The 21,935-nt window shown below is 48.2% G+C and overlaps 1 protein-coding gene and 1 long non-coding RNA gene across 2 annotated transcripts in view; both read left to right on the forward strand.

The window, feature by feature from the left end:
* The window catches only part of LOC307226129, a 207,822-nt gene that overhangs the window by 100,049 nt on the left and 85,838 nt on the right, over nt 1–21,935 (forward strand). The window lies entirely within an intron of this gene.
* Nucleotides 10,230–21,935, forward strand: part of MGAT3 (beta-1,4-mannosyl-glycoprotein 4-beta-N-acetylglucosaminyltransferase) — a 59,821-nt gene continuing 48,115 nt past the window's right edge. The window contains exon 1 of the mRNA XM_079994580.1: nt 10,230–11,018. The gene's annotated coding sequence lies outside the window, so the exon portion shown is untranslated. The remainder of the gene's footprint in view (nt 11,019–21,935) is intronic.

Raw genomic sequence — 21,935 nt, forward strand, 5'->3', positions numbered from 1 at the left:
GAAGTAAATGGGAGGAGCGCCCACCGGTAGCGTTCCCAACGTGCCAACCGTGCGGTCTTTGCCCCCTGGTAATGTTTTAATCCCTGAAAAAACCTTGGTGTGTATTATTTGGTCCAAAGAAGAGCCCGTAGGGATTCTCACACCTAGTATTTGCCATTTGCAAGCTGCACATTATTCCTGTGGGTGGGTGATAGCCCACCCCCCCCGGACACCATCTCCTTGGGGTCTGTATCTGGCCCCTACCCACCAAGGACATAATCACCCTCCTGGGGACTCAGGAGTTTATTTACACACGATAGGATTTGACGCCTGGAGGTTCCCGCGCTTCCCTCATTATCCTCACCACCCTGAGCACCCAGATAGGCCCAATCCCGCAGGTGACACCTGACATGACTAAAGAATGGTGGGAAGAACCATGGAACCATTGGGCTTGGTGGATAGGAGTAATATGTACGGCCCTAATATTATGGATGATCCTGTTCTTTTGCTGGCATGAGCGCCATAGAATTTGCGGGGGAAAGCATCTCTCCTCCATCCCGCTGACAGTTCTCCTCTTCCTAGTTGGGGAATCCGCCTGCGCTCTGGCCCAGGGGGAGGTAGGGTCCTGGATCTCCCAGGTAAACATTACCCGCCTCATGGTCACGTGGGGTATCCACAACCCTTACAACCGCTGGCTGCAAACGGCAGAAATGGTAGCTAAGGCGGAGAATAGGACCCGTTGCCTTGTTTGTGCCTTGGGACCTCTGGATGCAGTTGGGGGCATGCCCCTGCTTCCGTTGCCTCTTAATCGGACCCGAATCCAGTATACTGGAAGTAAATTCCAGTGGGGCCCATACTGGAATCATTCCTATCCCCTCCGGGTTTATCGGATTCCCGGATGGTTCTGTGTCAACCAGACCAAAGATGCCACCCTTGGACACAATATAACTTTTACTGGGCGCTCCTCATGCAAGTGTACGTGTAACCCCACTGATACCTCTGAGTGTGGGGGAGCCTGCACCAATTTAAATCTTTTAGCTTTTAGTTCTATGGCTGACTATACGGCCACCCAGAACAAGGATCCTGTATATTGGATTTGTGGGACAAAGGCTTTCCACCGCCTCCCCAACGGTTGGTGGGGCAATTGTTATCCAGCCTTCCTTTTACCCCCCATGTGGCTGCTCCCTACCACCTCATTTCCCCATCGCAATCGCAGATCTGTTGATATCACGAATATAGCCTCAGGGAGCAAGCAGACCTGGGGAAAGGACGAATGGCCACCTGAGCGAATAATTGCCCACTATGATCCGGCCTCCTGGAACCCTGATGAGTTAGTAGTAGGTGCCAGAGAGCCTATTTACAATCTAAATCGCATAATCCGACTCCAGGCAGTAGTAGAGATTGTGGCCAATGCACCGGCCACCGCCCTTCGCCTTGTTGCCACCCAGCTGGATGAGACCCGCACTGCTGTCCTCCAGCTGCGTTTGGGAATGGACTTTATTCTGGCCAAACAAGGAGGATTTTGTGCTGCCCTCAACCTGACTGGTGGAGCATGCTGCTTCAATATTTCAGATCATGGTGAAGCCATCCGTAATTTAGCCGCAAGTATTGCGAAGGTGGCACACGTCCCTGTACAAACGTGGGAAGGATGGAATATGTCTTGGCTGGATAAGTTTTTGCCAAATGGGTGGCTCAGAGGAATGTTTGTTATGCTCTTAGGACCAATTTTATTTTTATTGCTTCTTTGCTTCTGTATTCCCTGCTTGGTGCAATGCTTGCAAAATATGGTGCACAAAACAATGTCGCGCATGATGGGTCCCCGAGTGATAGCTTTGATGCGTGAATACCAGCCTATTGCCTTGGACGAGCCAGAAGGCTGTCCAAAAGAAGAGGAGGGAATGAAGGAAGGGACGGTTTAGCTCTGTCGCACTATAGATTGCAATATAGATTGCCTGAGCAGCTTTGGCTTTAGATTCCAATAAAGATTGCTTAAGCAGGTTTGGCTTGTGACACAGGTCAAGTAAAGAATAGGAGAAGCCACGTGAGCACATAAGACAAGGAAATGGGTGAGGAACTTGCGTAACGTGATTATCCTCCTAAGGTAAGATGCTAGGTTGGCGATTGGTGATTGGTGGAGAAAGGTGTACCTACAGTATAAGAATGCCTGCTAAATGCCATGTATTTGCGGCCAGTCTTTGAGAAGTGATTCCACTGGCAAGCCTCTGCGCAGATCTCAATAAACTATTTTCTCAGAAGAACTCTGGTCCCTGGTGAGTTTGTCTCCTCTGAGGTCCTGGGGAAGCGGGCAAATGAGCCTTGGCTCAGGGTCCCTATAATATAATAAGGCTTCAAAAATAAGGTTGGAAGGATTTGCTGAAATAACAAATTGAATTAGAATACAAAAATGGGAGGTGTGAGGAGGTCAAGGAAATAAGTGATTGTAAGCAAGTGATGTATAGGCTTAACTTGTTCTTTATCCTTTTTTCTCTTTTCTGTTTTTTGATGGTGTATTGTTTTTTCTTTTTTCTTTATTTTGATTGTTATTTAATCTTTAAAACTTTAATAAAAATTTATTTAAAAAAAAAAACAAGTGTACAAGACTGAAGAACAAAAAATGAAGATGAAAGGTAGTCAGAGGCAACCCTTTTATTGTGGTGGCAGGGTGTGTGTCTTCTGACATTATAAGCCCATGAACCAATCAAAACACATTTAAATTGTGTTTCAACACTGGCAACGCCACCACTGGCAACACACCCAGATGAGGAAGCAATTGTGTGGGATTAAGTTCCCAGTCACAGAAAGGATGCTAAACCTGTTCAGCTGAATATGCAAAGAAGCTCTTTCCAGACTTTGTCAACTTGAGAAAGCCAGGGCTGGAGCCAGTAGGGACAAGGGAAAGCCTGCTCTCCTACAACCCTTATTCTCACATACTTCTGAAGGTGGCTCAGTAGAGTTTGCCACTCAACAGAAAGTGTCCAGTCTCACAAGAACCTATTAAAAAACAACAACAACCAGGTCTACAACCCAATTAAGGGTGGGGGGGGGGGGGGACAGATTTACTAAAATGGTTTTGTTCTTAGAGCTTTCATTTTTGTGTTTTGTTCTATTTTCATCTTATACGATACTTCTGTGGCTTCATGCTATGAAGCAGCTTATTAATTTGTTAAATGAAATAGTGCTAACTGGCACTGGACTGAGGCTTGCAGGGCTATCCTGTGAAGACTAAAATGTGCTTGGAAGCTTCCAAGGCTATCAATGGGACCCAATCCTACTTCCACACAGACAACTCACTCGTAATGGTAGGCCTGGACATTATCACCTGTCCCATCCCATTAAAGGTAAAGGGACCCCTGACCATTAGGTCCAGTCATGGCCGACTCTGGGGTTGTGGCACTCATCTCGCTTTATTGGCCGAGGGAGCTGGCGTACAGCTTCTGGGTCATGTGGCCAGCATGACTAAGCCGCTTCTGGCAAACCAGAGCAGCGCACGGAAACACCGTTTACCTTCCCGCCGGAGCGGTACCTATTTATCTACTTGCACTTTGACATGCTTTCGAACTGCTAGGTTGGCAGGAGCAGGGACCGAGCAACAGGAGCTCACCCCATTGCGGGGATTCGAACCGCTGACCTTCTGATCGGCAAGCCCTAGGCTCTGTGGTTTAACCCACAGCACCACCCGCATCCCTCTCTCCCATCCCATTACAAGATTATTATTACTATTAGGCATGAGCCAATGCAAGTTAACTACTTTTAACTCCCATTCAGTTCAGTGGGAAAGCAAACTGTGTGGGCTTATTTCCAACTCATGGGATGTGCTACTGTGGAAGGATTTTATGCTTTTCTTCTTCTTTTACAGCTTCCTAAACATTTTAACCTAAAGCACGCTCTCTCACCTTTATCAGCAAGCCTTCCCACGTGATCCCTCAAAGCATTCTTCAGCTGTATTTCCCCCTCAGCCTGCAAATGCGGTGCCATTTATGGCATGCAGTTTGCATGGGAGTGAATGTGCACAATTGTGTGCCAGAAGCAGTGCAAGTAGGTTCTTTCCTTTGAGGGTGAGGAGTTCTTTGGCTGCTTGCCCTTTGCCACTCCCTCGGCTTCTTCCTTCTCCAAACTGAACTACAAAACATGCAGCCCTTGTGTAAGCTGCTGTTTGCACAAAGATTCAAGCTGTTGGTGCTGACATGCCCACTGCCCTTATCTTTAAGCAACAGGAGGTGAGCTGGAGAAAGAGGCTGGAGAACTGAGTGATAGGAGTCGGGGTGAGGTGAGGGGATCTCTAGAAATGCAACCTCCTCTCTCCCAGGATGCCAACCACCACAATTCCATTAACCACCCCACATACATGCGCTCACATGTATATGAAAGCAGCCAAGCTTTGTGGCACCTTAAAGACTCACAAATAAACTGTAACAGTGAGAAAACGTAGGCCACAATACAGTGCCGCAAAGTCTCTCTGTTGTTTGTGTCATATGGCTGTCCTTGGGAACTTATGTGCACCCACCCACTTACGAACATATTTCTCATCCAGATCCTTCCTATTGATTTATTATGCTTTGATCCTGCTGTTCTTTGAACAAGTTCAGCTGCAAGCCGTAAACGCCTAAGAGGTGCAACATCAGGCCAAGCATGATAGCTTTATGCTGCTGCTCCAGACACAGAGCCCTACCATTAGACAAAGTGAAGCAATTGCCTCAGGCGGCTGATGCTGAAGGGGCTGGTTCTCCTAAGCCACCCAACCATACCCCCTGTTGGAGAATGGAGCTGTGCATGTTACACTGCCTGTTCTGCCTAAACGTCTAGACTAGCCTGCTATGCTGTAGAGATGCTATCACCTCATTTACATTGAAATAAGACTCAACTGCCAGTCCAGTGGGTTTCTATACATGGAATGGGGTGGAGGTAGCATTTTCCCTTTCGCTTCAGGCAGCAAAATGCCTTGGGCTAGTCTTGCCTTCAGGTCCTCACCTTCATGCCCTGCTTGAAGACTTCCCAGAGGGATCTGATTGGTCACTGTGGGAAACAGCATGCTGGACCAGATAGCCCTTTGGTCTGGCCCATATTTTTCTTAAGAAGACTGACCCACAGAATTAACAAAGGATGCTGTTGGTCAGCCCTTGCAGGGCTGCTTCTCATGCACAGCCACACAGCAGACATGTTTGGTTCATCCATTTCCCTCTTTCTTCACGATAGATTCTTTGTCTCCTTGTCACTTAAGCAATGGCCTGTAATAAGCCCAGCAATATATATATACCATTTTCAACAATAATTAAACATACTTTTACATCTCATTCATTTTTTTGACTTCCATCAGTCCTGTCTGAAAATTTTCCAATCTAGTTTCTTAGTATGCATTTCTTATTTTCCCTATTACATTTCGAACTCATAACCAATATCTATATCTTTTTCTACTTTGTAACACTTTGTATAGTTCTCCTTACAAAACTTCTTGTAGTCCTACTAGCGTAATTTGTTGATTACAGTTGCTCTTCAATTAATTCATATACTCCTTCCAATCTTCTGTAAATCTAAGGTCCCGCAGGTTTCGAATCCTTCCTGTCATTTTGTCCAATTCTGCATAGTCCATTAATTTTGTCTGCCATTCTTCTTTCGTCAGAATTTCTTCTTGCTTCCATTTCTGGGCTAACAATACTCTTGCCGCTGTTGTTGCATATAAGAACAGTTTGACATCTTGTCTATTAATGTCTTGGCCTATAATACCAAGTAAAAATACTTCTGGTTTTTTTAAGAATGTATATTTCAACATCTTTTTCATCTCATTATATATCATTTCCCAGAAGTTATTTACTTTATTACATTCCCACCACATGTGATAAAATGTTCCTTCTTTTTCTTTACATTTCCAACATTTATTATTTGTCTTATACATTTTAGCTAATTTCACTGGTGTAATATACCATCTATACATCATTTTCATCATATTCTCTTTCAAAGCATTATAGGCTGTAAATTTTATCCTTTTATTCCACAACCTTTCCCATTCTTTAAGTTGTATATTATATCCAAAGTCTTTTGCCCAGTGTATCATTACGTTCCTAGTTCTTTATTATACCCAATAAAGAACTTATCAAACCAGGAAGTAGAAAAGATCGATTTATTATATGGGGGGGGGCAGTGTGTGCTGCTTTAGAGGGTAAGATACAAATATGCGGGCAACACACACCTTAATCCTGCACACTTTAATCCCATAAAGAACTACCCCAAAGGTCGGTGAATGAGTGCAGCTACGTGCCACAGACTCACAGTAAAAAGAAGAAAGGAATACCTGATCTTGGAGTTTCATGGAACACAAAGTCAAGAGATCTGTGCCTTTTTCGAAATGTAAACATTTATCTTAAACTCCTCTATCAGCCATGCAACAGAAATCTCTGAGAGAGACATAGGGCTTGAAATATACTCAGAGTCGCTGGGTTGAACGGCGAAAAGCTGCTGCTGGTTGCCATTCTGAGTTCCTTGTGTCCCGGAGCTGAAGCCTGGATACACGGTGCGAGGCAGCGATGCGGCAGGTGGCGGTGCTGCGGTGCTGTGTGTGGCAGTCAGCTCAGCGGGATCCCACCTTCGTCGCCAGTGAAATATACTCAGAGTCGCAAAGTGATTTCATGCTCTTTATTCAGCTCATAGTGGTGAGGAGGAATGAATCAAAGTCCCCTCAAGGTATCTGCTTTATATACATTATTTACACAATGGGCTGCACATGATTGGCTAATTCTGGAATTCTACTGTAAGCCAATCAGGTTGTGGATTCACTTCTATCTGGAGCATGATTGGGTAGTTCCTGCCAACCAATCATACTGCTGCATTGTTCTAGGACCAATCAGACTGCTGCATTCTGAATCCTATTGTTCTAGGACCAATCAGGCTGCTGCCTTTTGGATCCTATTGTTCTAGGGCCAATCAGACTGCTGCAGTTTGGATCCTATTCAACCCAGTACATAACAGGGCTGATGTTTGGCAAGAAGGAGTTCCATTGGAACGGTGAGTTGACAAACCACTGTAAAACCTTGGGTTTAAATATAATTGGAATCTAACTTTTCATGAGCCAAGGGAAGGGGCTTGCTCAATGAGTGAATAATATGACACCAAATCCTTTCAACTGTGGTTTGTTCTCCCTGGTTTACTATTGTGTTTCTGCAATATAAGTATGAAGTGAGGATGACATGAGCTTAATTTTGGGAAGGCCACATTTTATCTTTACAGTTCTTGAATCATAAATTTGCCTTAAAAGTGATCTTTCTTCTCTTCTTCCTGCCCACGGGAGGCTGATCACTAGATCTTCCTGGCTAATAAAAGGATTAGAATACTGATCTTTGCTGCAACTGTTAGGGGTCAGGACCTCAGCTGTTCTCTGGGTCATGTATGAGATAGGTGCTTGTAACCAGGGTCAGGGATAGTTCATGCGGGATATCTTTCATATTAAACTTATGCCCGCTGCACTGATGCCACGATCCAAAGAAATACAGTAGTACCTCGGGTTACAAACAGTCCTGCTTACGAACGCTTCAGGTTATGAACTCCACAAATCCGGAAGTAGGTGTCCCGGGTTGTGAACTCTGCCCCGGGATACAAACGCAATCCACTTCCAGGGCCTATGTAGGCCTATGTAGGGAATGCGCACCTGGGATTAAGAACACTTCGGGTTAAGAACGGACTTCCAGAATGAATTAAGTTCATAACCCAAGGTACCACTGTAAACCATGTAAAAAGTCCAGAATAGCATCCATTGTTACAGTAAGAGAGCTGCAGCTGTATTTGTGGCCCTGCCTGCTCATACTGCTAAGCGGGGGCCCCAGACTTCTGCCCCAAAGTTGTGTCTGATGGCACCACTGTTTAAACACCAATAATACAATATCTGTTCCCAACTAACAGAAGGAGACAGCCTTACTGCAGAGGGAATTCACACTCGAAACCACTGCTTGGTGGTGGTGGTGGGGGGGAATCAAGAGAGTAGTGTATTATTCCAACATTGGAGAAGAGGAGTGTGCAATTTCCAAAGAAATAAGCAAAATGAATAAACAAAAGGGTTTACAAAATGTAAAGGAATTGCTAGGTGGGGTGAGAAGCCTTGCTAGCATTTTCCTTTTTTTTTTTTTTTAAAAAAAGGTCTGCATAAGCATTCCTGGGTTTGAATGGTACCGTGGAGACCCCTTGAAAACAACCCTCATGGTGTTTTCCCCATGAAACTGCTAATAGTTAAAGGTGCTAGTAATGGTTTCAGAAGTCCCACACTGCCTGGAGCCAGGATACCTAAAAGACTACCGTACCCTTTATATCCCCAACTATCAATGCAGGAGAGGGCTTCCTGCATATATAATCTGGTCAGGAAGACACTTCTGTAGGAACTGGGCCTCAGTGTTGTGTACCTACCCTTTCAAACTCTCTCCAACTATATATGTAATGTAATATGTAGTGTCAGATTATGATATCAGACAGATGCCACCCCCGTTCTTTTTTTCCAGCGCCTCCTAAACACCTCCCCGCCCCCCCCCCCAGACTTATAGGTGGAGATTTTTATCTCAGTCTGCACTGGATTTGACTTTTTTTAAATTGTTGGTGTTTAAATTGTCAAGTTCCTTCAATGTGTTTCCTGGGAAGCAATTTAAAAATGAAATGAAAGACCCTGTGCTCTGAAAGGCAACTTACAAATTCCTTTAATAAATGAACGAATTCATAGCTAAAAGTAATCAGTGACTCAATCAGTGGATGAACACAGCTTGAAAGGTCCTCATGTCTTCGCCCCTTGCCATGTCACAAGCCTTGCCCAAGAGGGACTTGTGCAACTGCACTGCCACATAGGATTCATAATCGCATTTGCTGGATTGCTGCATTTTCCCAGTGACAAAATAACCCAGTCTGAATGCTGGGGGAATATTAACTTGGCACAACAAATGTTTCACTTTGTAGGGAGGGGAATAATTTGTATCACCGGCAAAACAAAATGAACAACGGCTGTTAACCTGTGCATGATTACTTGTGAGTAAGATGCACAGAACTCTGGGGCTTGGTTCTGAATAGAAATGCTGAGGATTGTGCTGACCTATACATTTATTGCCTAGAGGCAGTAACAGGGTAGCCTTTCCTTCTGCTTCGTAGAGAGCAGTTCTCTCTTTTTGAAGGGATATTGGAGGATAGTCCTGTGTCTGAAATCCTCTTTCCAGTCTAAGGCCAATCTATAGATCAAGATCCATCAGGAGGGAGAGCAGGGACCTTGAAGGGTGGTCCATTGACAGCAAACTGAGCAGCCACACTGGTCAGATGTACTGAATGACTGTATCAATGTCTAAATTTGCATCCATACATATAAGTTAGCCTATGCAAATTTTAGGTAAATATGTGCCTTCCATTTCCTGTTCTTTGGTGATGGATAGGTAGCAAAGAGGGTTTGCTGGAAGGCTCCTAAAATGCGCCCCCCCCCCCCCCGCATCATGGGTCTGTCAGTCTGAACTATTTTTGCCACGGCCCTCTCCGGAACAGGGTGTCCGTTGTGCCCATTTTACAGATGGTGCCTTGAACGCGCAGCATATTCAAATCCAGGCCTTGCCGGGTCCACTCCCAGCTGTCCGCTGCACCGTCCTGGCAGCTTTCCCTGCCTTTTCAGGTGCCTTGGTAAAAGGGCCTACTCCCCACCGCCCGCCCCCTTCGTCCCCGAGCTTGGCGCATTCCTTCGCCCAGCACAAGTGGTCGTGCCCAGTTCAGACACTCACCGAGCCCACCCCGCCGTCTCCTCCCCTCCCTCCCGCCGCCCCCACCCCTTCCCAACTCGGCTTCCAAACACAAGGCGTTCCTTTGTATTGCCTTCCATTGCAGAGGCAGAACAGGAGCGCCAGTGCACAAAAAGACACACACACACACACACACACACACACACACACACACACACACAGCTCTTTAAGCTGCAAAAGCCGCCGCCAATTGCGAGGCATAAATTTCCAGACTCAAATATCCGTCCCGGTTTTTGTATTGTGAGGGGCGTCGGGTTGAGCTCGCTTTGAAGATGGTGGGGAGCCCACCCTCGACTCCTACCTAGATGCAAAAAAGAGAGAGCGCCTCTGGGGGTCACGATGATGCTCGGATGACTTAATCCCTCTCCTCCCGACGAGTCCTTTCTCTCCTCATTCCCTCCCCCGTCCGCTCCCTTCCCTACTTTGGGGCGGGATATTTTTAAACCGGAGGAGGGACGGGAAGGTGGGGAAGGAGCTGCGGCGATCTGGCTTGGCGGGGGCAGAAGGAGGTTTTTTTGGGGGGGCCGAGACCTTCGGGGGCAGAGCGGCGGGCGGAAGGGGCACGGGCGGACCCCCGCTCTCACGCACGCAGGGCTTTTGAATGACTGCAGCAGCAGCAGCATAGAAACCTGCCAGGCGAGGCGAGGCGAGGCGAGGCGGGAGGGAAGGAGAGCAGCCCTCCCAACCTGATCTCTCTCTCCCCGTTAGCATCGGGCTCCCTCCTTTGGCGGCTCCGAGGAGGAGGAGGAGGAGGAGGCGGGGGAGGAGCCTCGGCCGCATTATTATTAGAACTATTAGTATTATTCTTGCGCGAGGAGGTGATTTCCTCCCCCCCCCCCCGCACACATTCCCTATTTCTGCCCGGATCCATCGCCTGCCCCGCCTGCCTCTCTCTCTCTCTCTCTCTCTCTCTCTCTCTCTCTCTCTCTCTCTCTCTCTCTGCGCCTTCATAATCACCACCATCTTCATCATCCTCCCCTCTCTTCATCCTGCGCTCCCTTCGCCTCTCTCTCTCTCTCTCTCTCTTCCCCCAAACCACGCTCCGCACCCCGGTGTGTGGGTCGCTCGCCTCCTCCCTCCCCTGCAGAGGCTGCTGCTGGAGGGGGGAAGGAGGAGGAGCAGGGAGGTGGAGGGCTTTCGCCCCGGCTGAGCCATGCCGGGGGGCGGCCACGGCTGCCGGAATCAGGGATGGGGCGAGAGGCTGCTGCGGAGTCCAGCATCTCCCCACCGGGGGCCCGCGAGGCAGAGGAGCCGCCGCCGCCGCTGCCGCCGCCGCTACTGAAAAACAACGGGCGATGGGTAAGTGGGAGAACCCCCCCCCTCACTGCCCCCTACCCGCCGTCACGCTCTCCTCTCCGGCCCTCCTTCCCCGCTGCCCCCCCTTCCCACTTGCACTCCGAACCCCCACTCCCCATCTCACTGCCACCCTTCCCTGCCCCATTCCACCCATCTTCCCTTTTGACGTGTGTTCCCATTCCACCCCACATCGCTCCTGACCCCAAGGGTCTCCCTTGCCACTTGTGCCTCCTCGCTTCGTGTTCCCCCCGATCGTCAGATCTTTGTGCATGGTTAGGAAAGGGGGGGGGGCTTCTTTGGAGGCACAATTATTTTAAGACTCTAGGGGTGCGGGAAGAGGTCACAATCAGTCCATTCTTTGAGTCAGGGAGCTAATGGTGTTCTGAGGACCAGACACTCTGCACCATCCATCCAGGAGGAAACTCCAAGTGTTTTTGATCTTTCACTTGCCTTACTTCACTCTGAGCCTTAGAAATAATGGGGGGGGGTTACAGATGTGTGTGTGTGTGTGTGTGTGTGTGTTGGGAGGGTAAGGGGTGGCAGGGACCCTGCCATCGCTCCCCCAATCTCTGCTGCTGCTTGTGATTGTAGTATGGGGAAAAGAGGGAACTGGGGAGGGGGGTTGGGTTTCCTACTCCTCCTTAGCATTGTAGGGAACCGACCCACCTGTATCTGCAGGGATGGCTAAGACATGGCCAGAGAGAAGATGCTGCCCCTTCTGAAAGACCATAACCTCAGCATCTCTCTCTCTGTCTGCCTCTGGAGGTGGGGGGTGATGGGGATCTCCTGCATTGCAAAGCCAAGGCTAGATTGCAAGCCCACTCTGCCTTTCCCACCCTACAAAGAGAGAGAGCGAGATACACCTCTAAGCAAGGCTGGGAACCTACAAGCGCAGGCACTGCAGCAACAGCCCATCTGCTGCCCAGCTCTCAATGCCAGGAGGGCACTGATGGTGTATTTGTGCCAAGCCTGCACTGTGCTATAGGCAGTAAATAAGGGGGGGAGAGAGAGAGATGAGATAAAGAGAGGTGCGATTTTGAACACTTATTCTATAGAATAAGCACAGAGGTTTTCCTTTCCGATCCACTCCCTCAAGCATATTGCTCATTGTGTTGTTGATTTTAAATGATCCCTAGACAGGGTTTGATACAGAAGCTGGGCTTCTTTCCCTTGGCTTATACATAGGGCCACTGGCAATGTCTGAAGATGCACAGCTAGACAGACAGAGCTCTGCCTCTCTGTATATTGTGGTGAAGGAGGGACCATCCAGTGCTGCTCCATCCCAGGGCGATGTGATTGTCTGCTGGAGCACAACAAAGGTGTTGTTGGGCGGGGAGTGGAGCCTGTGCTGCAGATGTAAACCTACTTAGGCAGTATTATGGAAAGAAGGGGTGGGGAGAGCAAGCAGGAGGGATGGAAGAGAAAGAAGACTTGGACACCCCCCCCCCAGCTTTCCTTTCTCCAGGGATTTGTGGGTTCTACCTGCTGGGTTCTCTTCTTGGGCAACATTAAATCTGTCCTCTTGGCACATTTTCAGGACCACTAAATAGATCAGGCAAGAGCAAATATTTCCCCAAAGTAGAATTTTCACAGTTAGGAAAGCTGTTCCCATCAGCAGCAAGGATAGCATAGCAGAGCTTTTTGCCTGTTGAAAGTTCTTCACACAAACCATCTCAGTAATATTTAGAACAACCCTGTTAGGTAGGCCAGTATTTTTATCCCCATATTTGTAGGCGGAAGGCCAGTAGTGGCTTGCCAAAGACAACCTGGTGAGTTTGAGTTAGATCTGAACCAGGGACATACTTGGCAATCATTTATAGGCTGCTTTTGCACATATGTACATCACATGAGTCAATGCACCATGGCTGGGAGTGGAATATATGAACTTGACTCACTACACTGAAAAAGTATAGATTCTGAGTTGGAGCATTTTGTGATATAAACAACCATGTGTGGTGATAGATTGCAGCTGACTCTTTCACACATGCCAGTCATCACTTGATGTTGCAGTCATCATGGGATGAACTTGCATGTTGAGCTAGACCTTAGGCTGAGAGTGTTACTCAGTTAACCAACAAATTTCCTGGAGGTTCAGATGTGTTTATGCCCCTCCGCAGTCACTGCTGAGAGTGGAAGGGGCTGAGTCATCTGTAAATCCCAAAATATACATACATTTCAGCAGAAACTGAATCATCCACAAGGCTCACTACCTTCCTATACATAGGAGCACAGGAAGATGCATCCTACCAAGTCACACTGGCAATTGACCAAAAGGTTGGTGGTTGATGGCCACCCAGGGATGGTGGTGGGCAGGATTCCTGCATTGCAGAGGTTGGACTAGATGACCCTCAGGATCCCTTCCAACTCTACAATTCTCTGGTTCTGCATGCAGTGATCTACCCTTGACCTATGGCTCTTCCCTGACCTACACCCCCTCAACTCCCTATACAGCAGAGCTCAGATCACGAGGAATCACAAATATCAAGAAAAGCAGCCCATTCCCCCATTCCTTGGAACTGCTGTGCTTCTCCCTCCACACCAGCATTTTTTTTAATGGCACAAGCTTTAATGGACTACTACCCATGCCATCAGATTCATTATGTGCTATCCCACGCACATGCTAGAGTGGTGGGATTGTAAGCAGAAGAAAAAGTAAATGCAGGAAAGCAGAGAGGCAGTGATAATTATGTGATGAGCAGAGTGGCCACACATTCCCAAACAAATCCTTGTGTCACCTGGAAATTCTTCATTTAATTTTTCCTATTGATTATCTCTTTTCCATCTACGTTATCTAATCCACCAAACTCTAGTCACTATAATCTATAGTACCTTTCCCTTCCCCCTGCGCTAGATGGCAGGGCACGCCATAGGGTATGTGATCCATGTGTGCTGCAAATCTGGAGTCAAATTTGACATCAACTAGGAACTGGGTGACATTTTTTCAGAAACTTGAAAATAGTACAATAGGGCTATCGCCGCCTGTTGGTACGCGTGCTCTCTTTTTTTTCTATTCTATTGGCCTTTGGTCCAGCAGAATTTGCATTGCTTGAAAAATCTGCTTTGTCTAAAGTGGGATGGATTGGTTTTTTTAAAAATATGCACGTTACTATGATTCTTCTGTACTTCATTCAAATCTCTGAGAGACTGTAGTCAGTACTCAGCCTGGATAGAAGAGGGGAACATAGGATGCTGCCTTATATGAAGCCAGACCACTGAGCCACCCATCTCAGTGTTGTCTTCACAGACTGGCAGTGGCTCTTCAGGGTTTCATTGCAGGATTCTCTCCCAGCCTGACCTGGAGATGCTGGGGATTGAACATGTGACCTTCTGCATGCAAAACAGATGCTCTACCACTGAGCTACGGCCCCTTTCCCTGAAGCCCCGCCTCCAAAGATAAGTTCCATTCCAAATAGAGAAGTAAAAGTGGGGATAATCTGTGCAGCATTTGGTGAGGCAATAGAGACAGGGGCATTAAAAAACAAACCAACCCTAGGTCTAGGAAGATGGCATTTCGTCTGTGTCTTTTGGAGGGGAGAAATGCCCAATCTTCCCTTCCCTGATGCCCTTTGAGAATCCTTGAGTCTCTGCAGTGAAGTCTTGTTGTAAACAGTAGACTTGGACTGAAGCCTACAATTACCACAGGCTGTGGCAAAGCTCCCAGCCTAGTAGCTGGACCGACTGACTCAAGGTAGCTTTGCAGTAGAGACAGGAAGTTTGCTGCAGGTGAGACATCCTTTCCTGCTGGGGCGCTGTGCCAGATATCTATATCCCTTGGTTTGGATTCTGCAAATATGCAGACGACCCAAAACTGGATGCAGAGTGCACCCAGCCAAATGCGGAGAGGGAACCTGACCAATTTTCCCTGCGGGTGCCAGCTCACATTAAGAAGGCCCTTTCCCAGATTGCTGTCCAAGCAGCTGCTTCTAATACCATCATGTTTCTTTGCGTCTGTGGTGCCTGCTTGAAATGCCACCATATCCCTCAAGCACTTTGAGCTGCTTCAGGGACATGCTATGGCCTCTTCCTTATAGAAAATATCAGACAGACAGACAGAGATGCAGCTGAAGAAATAGGTTTTTGTTGTATTGCATCCTAGGATTTATTTTGATATAAACACACACTATACTCATGAAAGACAACCAGGAGACTGGAAACTGAACGCACCTTGTCAGAAATCAGAGTCTCTTAGGTGTAATCATTTTCTATCCAGAGTTCATGTGCTTATCAAAGTGCTGGTTTAGGGTTGTTTTTCCATTTGTCCTTATTTGCTCCTTGTGCCTGTATTTTTGTGCGCATGCTTGCATAGTAAGCTGAAAGTGGTGCATGCACATTACTATGGGATGTACACAAAGCATACAGAGTGGCCAGGGACTAGAAGACATTTTAGGGTTGCCAACTCTTTCCTGCACGGTTTCTATACCTATTTCAGCTTTGGGAGAAGCAAAATTTAGCTGGTGAATGGTTTCCCATCTCCAGTGCATCTCCATGCTTTTCCTGCTGAATTTCTGTTTGCTGTTAAAGGCACAGGAGCCATGACAAAAAGAAATTTGCTAGCCATGAGAGAAACTCAGCAACAAATAATTTTGAAAGCTGGTGAAAGAAATTCTTTTTTTGGATCTTTTAAAAGAAAGGTTGGATAGATAGTCAATATAATCTCGCTTTCTCTGTTCCTTCTGAACCAGAAGAGGCAGCTGAGGTGTTAGAAAGGTGCTTGGGGGCTGTGATGGGCTGAATGTGGGCCAATAAGTTGAGGCCGAATCCTGAAAAGGCAGAGGTGTTATTTGTCCCAAGTTCTCACACCCAGAAGGTGGGAAGACAGTCTGTTATGAATGGATTTGCATTGCTCTGGAAGGGCTGGTCTGTTGGTTGGGGGTGCTTCTGGATTCAACACGGTCACTGGAGGCTCAGGATACCTCAGGGGGGATAACAGTGCCTTTTTGCAGCTATAGCTGGTTCACCAGCTACAGCCTCTTTTGGACAACAGTGATTTGTGCCCCATGCTCTAGTCACTTCCAGGCTGGATTATTGCAGTGCACACCTATGTGGGACTGCCATTGAATACAACATGGATTCAGCAAATGCCAGAGACACACCTCATTGCCCTGGACTTTGACACCTGAGCTGTGTGTTTTCGGGATCCATCTTATTTTTGCAAGTGTGAGCTGTTTTGAACAGTTTTGAACTGTTCTTAACATCGTATGTTACTTGTTGTAACCTGTCCCTTAGAGAGTGAAGGGCAGGTCATAAATTAAAATAAAGTAGTAGTAATCAGCGCCTAGGACTTGCCGATCGAAAGGTCGGCGGTTCGAATCCCTGCGGCGGGGTGCGCTCCCGCTGCTCGGTCCCAGCGCCTGCCAACCTAGCAGTTCGAAAGCACCTCCGGGTGCAAGTAGATAAATAGGGACCGCTTACCAGCGGGAAGGTAAACGGCGTTTCCGTGTGCGGCTCTGGCTCGCCAGATGCAGCTTTGTCACGCTGGCCACGTGACCCGGAAGTGTCTCCGGACAGCGCTGGCCCCTGGCCTCTTGAGTGAGATGGGCGCACAACCCCAGAGTCTGTCAAGACTGGCCCGTACGGGCAGGGGTACCTTTACCTTTACCTTTAATAATAATAATAATAATAATAATAATAATAATAATAAATAATGTGTGAATCTATATCCAGAAAGTTTGCAGCATGTTCTTGTAGGTGGGGGACTTTTGTAAAAGCAGAACCTCCCTTTGTTTGATCCTTGGTCCATCACCCCCACTTGACTCTCCCCTAGCCCATCATGTAGCACGATCTCCCCCAGTCTGGTGCTCCCCAGCTGTTTGGGACTACCACTGACTGGGAACTATTGGGAGTAGTATAAAGCAGCTGAAGGGCACCAGGTTGTGGCAGACTGAGGAAGGCCTGTAAGGCCTCTTCCTCCTTTCTTATCTTGTACCTTCTGAGCAGCCACTGCAACCGTTCTGTGGAGGACTTACACACTACCAGGCCCTCAGAAATGCTCCATGCTTCTATTCGCCCTTGACCTAAAAATGGCTAAATATGCATATATCCAAGATCTACGGTTTTACTTATTTCACAGCATCTATACTGCTTAATTAAATAATAACAATCTCTTGAGTGGTTTACATAAAATAGTAGGAACGTCTGATATACTTGAACAGTTAAGGAGTGTGTATATAACCAGATTGCAGCTTATGCCATCTCCCTCCCCCCCCCTCTCTCTCTCTCTCTCTCACACACACACACACACACACACAGCTGTGTGTTAATCTTTTGGCTGGGGGATAAAACTCTGCACAGGGACAGAGGTCTTATCAAGCTGCCGCTGGATTTCCTGTCACAAGCTTTCTTAAGAACAACATCTTGAAGATTAAAAAAGAAAGAAAGCCAGAATGGGCAGATTGGATGAAGGAATGGAGACGGGGGGGGGGGCAGGATAAGTGCCAGTGGGGACTATCTGCCCAGGAAATTCTCCTGTAAAAGCCCCATTGAAACAGACAGGGCAATGGGCAGAGCTTCCCCAGAGGGCTGTGACTAACGGTTGCCAAGGCTGGCAAGGCTCAAGGTGGGGCCGTGCTCTCTGAAACGGGCTCTTTGTACATTGTTGGAATCTGTGACCCAGTCAGAATGGGATACGGTTTGAGGAGGAGGTGGCAGTGCTGAGGACGCCTGGCACAGCCTGCAGCCATGCCAGGGTGGGTGGGTGGCTGGCCATTGCCTGGCATATCAAGCCCAGCTCATATCTCTGGGTCAGATCATGTGCACCAAGGGTTACACTCACTGCGCATCACCTGCGGTTGCACGCTGGTGGGTGTGTTTGCTCCTCTTCCACCCTGAGCACAAAGCAGGGGGAGAAGTATTTTCCGCTCGGTGTGCCACCAGGTTGGCAGGTGTGTGCTAGGAGTGGTCAAGCCATTCTGATTTCCCCTTAAGGTTGTCATGAGAAGAATGGCTGCGGAACATTGTGTCCCTTGTTTGTTTGTTTGTTATTTATTTATGGACATTTTCCAGCATAGGTAAAGGTAAAGGTACCCCTGCCCGTACGGGCCAGTCTTGACAGACTCTGGGGTTGTGCGCCCATCTCACTTAAGAGGCCAGGGGCCAGCGCTGTCCGGAGACACTTCCGGGTCACGTGACCAGCGTGACATCGCTGCTCTGGCGAGCCAGAGCCGCACACGGAAACGCCGTTTACCTTCCCGCTGATAAGCGGTCCCTATTTATCTACTTGCACCCGGAGGTGCTTTCGAACTGCTAGGTTGGCAGGCGCTGGGACCGAGCAGCGGGAGCGCACCCCGCCGCAGGGATTCGAACCGCCGACCTTTCGATCGGCAAGTCCTAGGCGCTGAGGCTTTAACCCACAGCGCCACCTGTGTCCCAGTATTTTCCAGCATACAATACAATAAATAACAAACTAATCTAAATAAAAATTAAAAACAAAAGCAAAAAAGAGGGAGAGGAAGGGGGGGAATACAAAGCCCCCTATCAGAGGTAGATCTTAACTTTTATCACAGATAAAAGCTGGCAAACGGTCCCAGCAATCACCTGGGAGCTTCCCTTTCTTCTCCCAGCCCCCCACCCTGGGAGATCTTCCCTTTCCTGCTTTTCAAACAGGGTCTTTCCCCTTCCATCCATCACCTTCCTCTGCATTCCTTCATTAACTCAGAGCAGAGGACACCAAGAAACAGAATGAAACATAAGGAAGAATAAAGTGGATAGAAAAAGAAAGAAAAAGAGAAAACTCAGGAAATTTAAACCAGGCACAGCCTAGGAGGAGACAGTCCTGACCCCAGTCCAGGTAACCATGCTGATGCCAGCATGGTGATCGCTTCAGTCTAAGGTGCTGATCAAGCTGATTAATTGTGTATTGGCTTGAATCCAAGATAAAATTGACTAGTGGAGTTGCACTAATGGAGACAAGCCCTGAGGTGCTCATACGGGCCGTAGGTCAGTGGTAGAGCGTCGGCTCTGCATGCCAAAGGTCCCAGGTTCAATGCCCTGCAGTTCCAGGTAGGGCTGTAAAAGACACTACTGAGCTAGGCAGACCAATGGTCTGGCCCAATATAAGGCAGCTCCCTGTATTCACCCAGGCTCTGAGGTGTCTCTAGACTGGCCTTTCTCAACTTTCCCAGCTGTAGTTGGACTACATCTCCCATCATTCCTAGCCAGCATGGCCAGCGCTCAGGGATGATGCGAGTTGTAGTTCAACAACATCTGGGGACCCAAATTTGAGAAAGGCTGCTCTAGACCATTCATTCCCAAACTGGGAGAATTGCAGGTGTGCTGTGAAAATTAAGGGAATTAGGTTACAATCCTATGCTCACTTTCTTGGAAGTAAGACAGATGGGCTAACTCCTGAGTAAACATGCAGAGCCTTGTACTGTTCAGAAAAAGCTCCTGTGAGTCCAAAGTACCTACCCAAGAAGGAGGCTACCTGTTGCCTCTCTGATGAGTCACTGCAGAATTAACTACGCTTGGAGGAGAAAGCTTCTTGTGCCTTGCCACCTTCCTGTCAGAAGGGACACCCAGAATAATGACTCACCCAGAAACACAGGGAGTGTGTGTCCTCTGTGCACAAATAATTCTTGCCCTAAAAGAAAACATTTTCAGGTGTAACCTCTTAATGTTGTAAGAGGAGTTGATCTCTTAACTGTCATCCAGTGTGCGTGCTTGTGTGTGCCTCTGTATAAATTAATAGACTTGTAGAGTCAGAAGGGACCCTGAGCATCATCTAATCCAATCCCCTGCAGCAGTGGAGCGTATTTTCATGGTGGTTGGGGCACATGTGTGTGCCGGGGGGCATGGCGCAGAGCACGGAGGATGAATGGAGCCTGCTGCACACCAGCCCTTGCCATCCACGTAGTGACACCAGCCCCAGACCACTTTGCAAGGTTGGAATGATGCCAGCCTCGCAAAGTGGCACAGGCCCTTCTTTGCAAGGCTAGGATCTGGGGAGGATGGCGTGAGAAGGATGCCATGCAGCCTTCCATCCCAGCCCCTCAAGGGCAAGGCTGGGATCAAAGGGTGCTTGGCGTCCTTCTCACACCACCCTCCTCGAGCCACAATGTGATGCTGAGATCTGATCAGATCCCAGCCTCGCAAAGTGGCATAGGGCTGACTCAGCCGGGTGGGTGGTGCAAGTTGCGCTCCCCCCCCAAAAAATGTACCCAGGGCGAGCACCCTGACAATCCCCCGCCCCATGCTGCGCCCCTGCCCTGCAGTGCTGGTGTGTGTGCATAAATCAGCCTACTGTAGAAAGGTATGATATGCATTTGTTGCTCCACCTACTTTTGCCTGAGCCCCACCCACCACTGGCCCGTGGCCCCTGGAAGATTGCCCGGAATGGGATATGGCGCTCAGGCTGAAAGATGTTCCTCACCCCTGATCTACACTGACTGCCAGCTGCTCTCTAGACTTTTGGGCAGGAGTCTGTCCCAGCCCTACGTGGAGGTGCCAGGGATTTACCCTGGGACTTTCTGCAAGCAAGACAAGTGCTTTAACCTCTGAGCATCAGCCCTTCCCCAATGTTCCACCTTCGTTCTCCACGTCTACGGATGCATTGCTTCTGGTATATACTCTGTTTCTCATGTCCAAAGAAACACTTCCCAGTGTGTGAAACGTACAGCCTCCATAAGAAGCTTCATTTGCCAGCTTAATATTATCTGCTGCAGCAATGCTGATTGTTGTTCTAAGGACAACGCGTGTATAGTTCATTTTAGAGTACCGTATTTTTCGCCCCATAAGACGCACTTTTCCCCCTCCAAAAATGAAGGGGAAATCTGGGTGCGTCCTATGGGGTGAATGCAGGCTTTCGCTGAAGCTTGGAGAGCGAGAGGGGTCGGTGCGCACCGACCCCTCTCGCTCTCCAGGCTTCAGGAAGACATCCGCAGCCTGGGCAGCCCTGCAGGAGGTCCGGCAGGGATGTCTAGGCTGCGGATAGCAGCCTGCCGCCCGGTGGGCGGGGCGCCCTGAAGCAGAGCGCCCCGCGCGCCGGACAGACATCCGCAGTGTGGGGAGCCCTGCAGGGGTTCCCCGCAGGGCTCCCCACGCTGCGGATAGCAGCCTGCCGCCTGAGGCAGACATCGGCCAGCCCCACAAGCTCAGGGAGGCGCTGCGCCGTTCTCCGACCTGCTTCGGTTTCCCCGACCTGCTTTTGGGGGGGAAATAAAGGAAAAAAAATTTCCTTTATTTCCCCCCCAAAAAACTAGGTGCGTCCTATGGGACGGAGCGTCCTATGGGACGAAAAATACGGTATTTCTCTAGGAAAGTGCATCAGAATAAGCAACCCCGTTAATTAATGTGAAATAGCTAAGGCGGCTAACAAAATCAAAAGAGCATTTAAAAAGGAAGTCATCAGTTTAAAATGGCATTTAAAGCATAACATAAACCTCCTAGACCTGACTTCTGCTGCATACAAACTTTACCTTTAAAGCACATCCCCGGCCCAACCAAAGTATCCTGGAAACTGTAGTTTGCTAAGGCTGCTGGGAATTGTAGCTCTGTGAGGGGTAACTCACCATTCCCAGAATTCATGGGGGGGGGGGGTTCTTTAAACGTATGGTGTGGGCAGTCTCCATCTCCTAAGCAGCAGATGAGATGTCATGCCTGGATTATCTCATGTCTACTTGAGACTGCAGGTCGGAGCTCACACGATTGAATGGTTCTCCATCCAAAGAAGTCCTAAAACTAAATGTCTGATAGAAGGATGCTAGCCTAAGCCTTCTTCCAGCAATATTCTTTTTCTGTAAGCGCAAAATCCTTTTTCTTCATCATATCATCAGCACCCTATCATGTGAACTCCCAGTTGTATGCCAAAGTCATAAACAGGTTTATGAAAAGTAAATAGCCCTTCTAATGATGCCTCTCCCTGGCTGTTGTGGCCTTTCTGAAAATATAAAGCTCAAAACCTGATGCCAGCAACCTTTGTTTTGT

This window comes from Podarcis cretensis (genome assembly GCF_951804945.1).
Source record: "Podarcis cretensis genome assembly, chromosome: 10".
NCBI classification, from domain to species: Eukaryota; Metazoa; Chordata; class Lepidosauria; order Squamata; family Lacertidae; genus Podarcis; species Podarcis cretensis.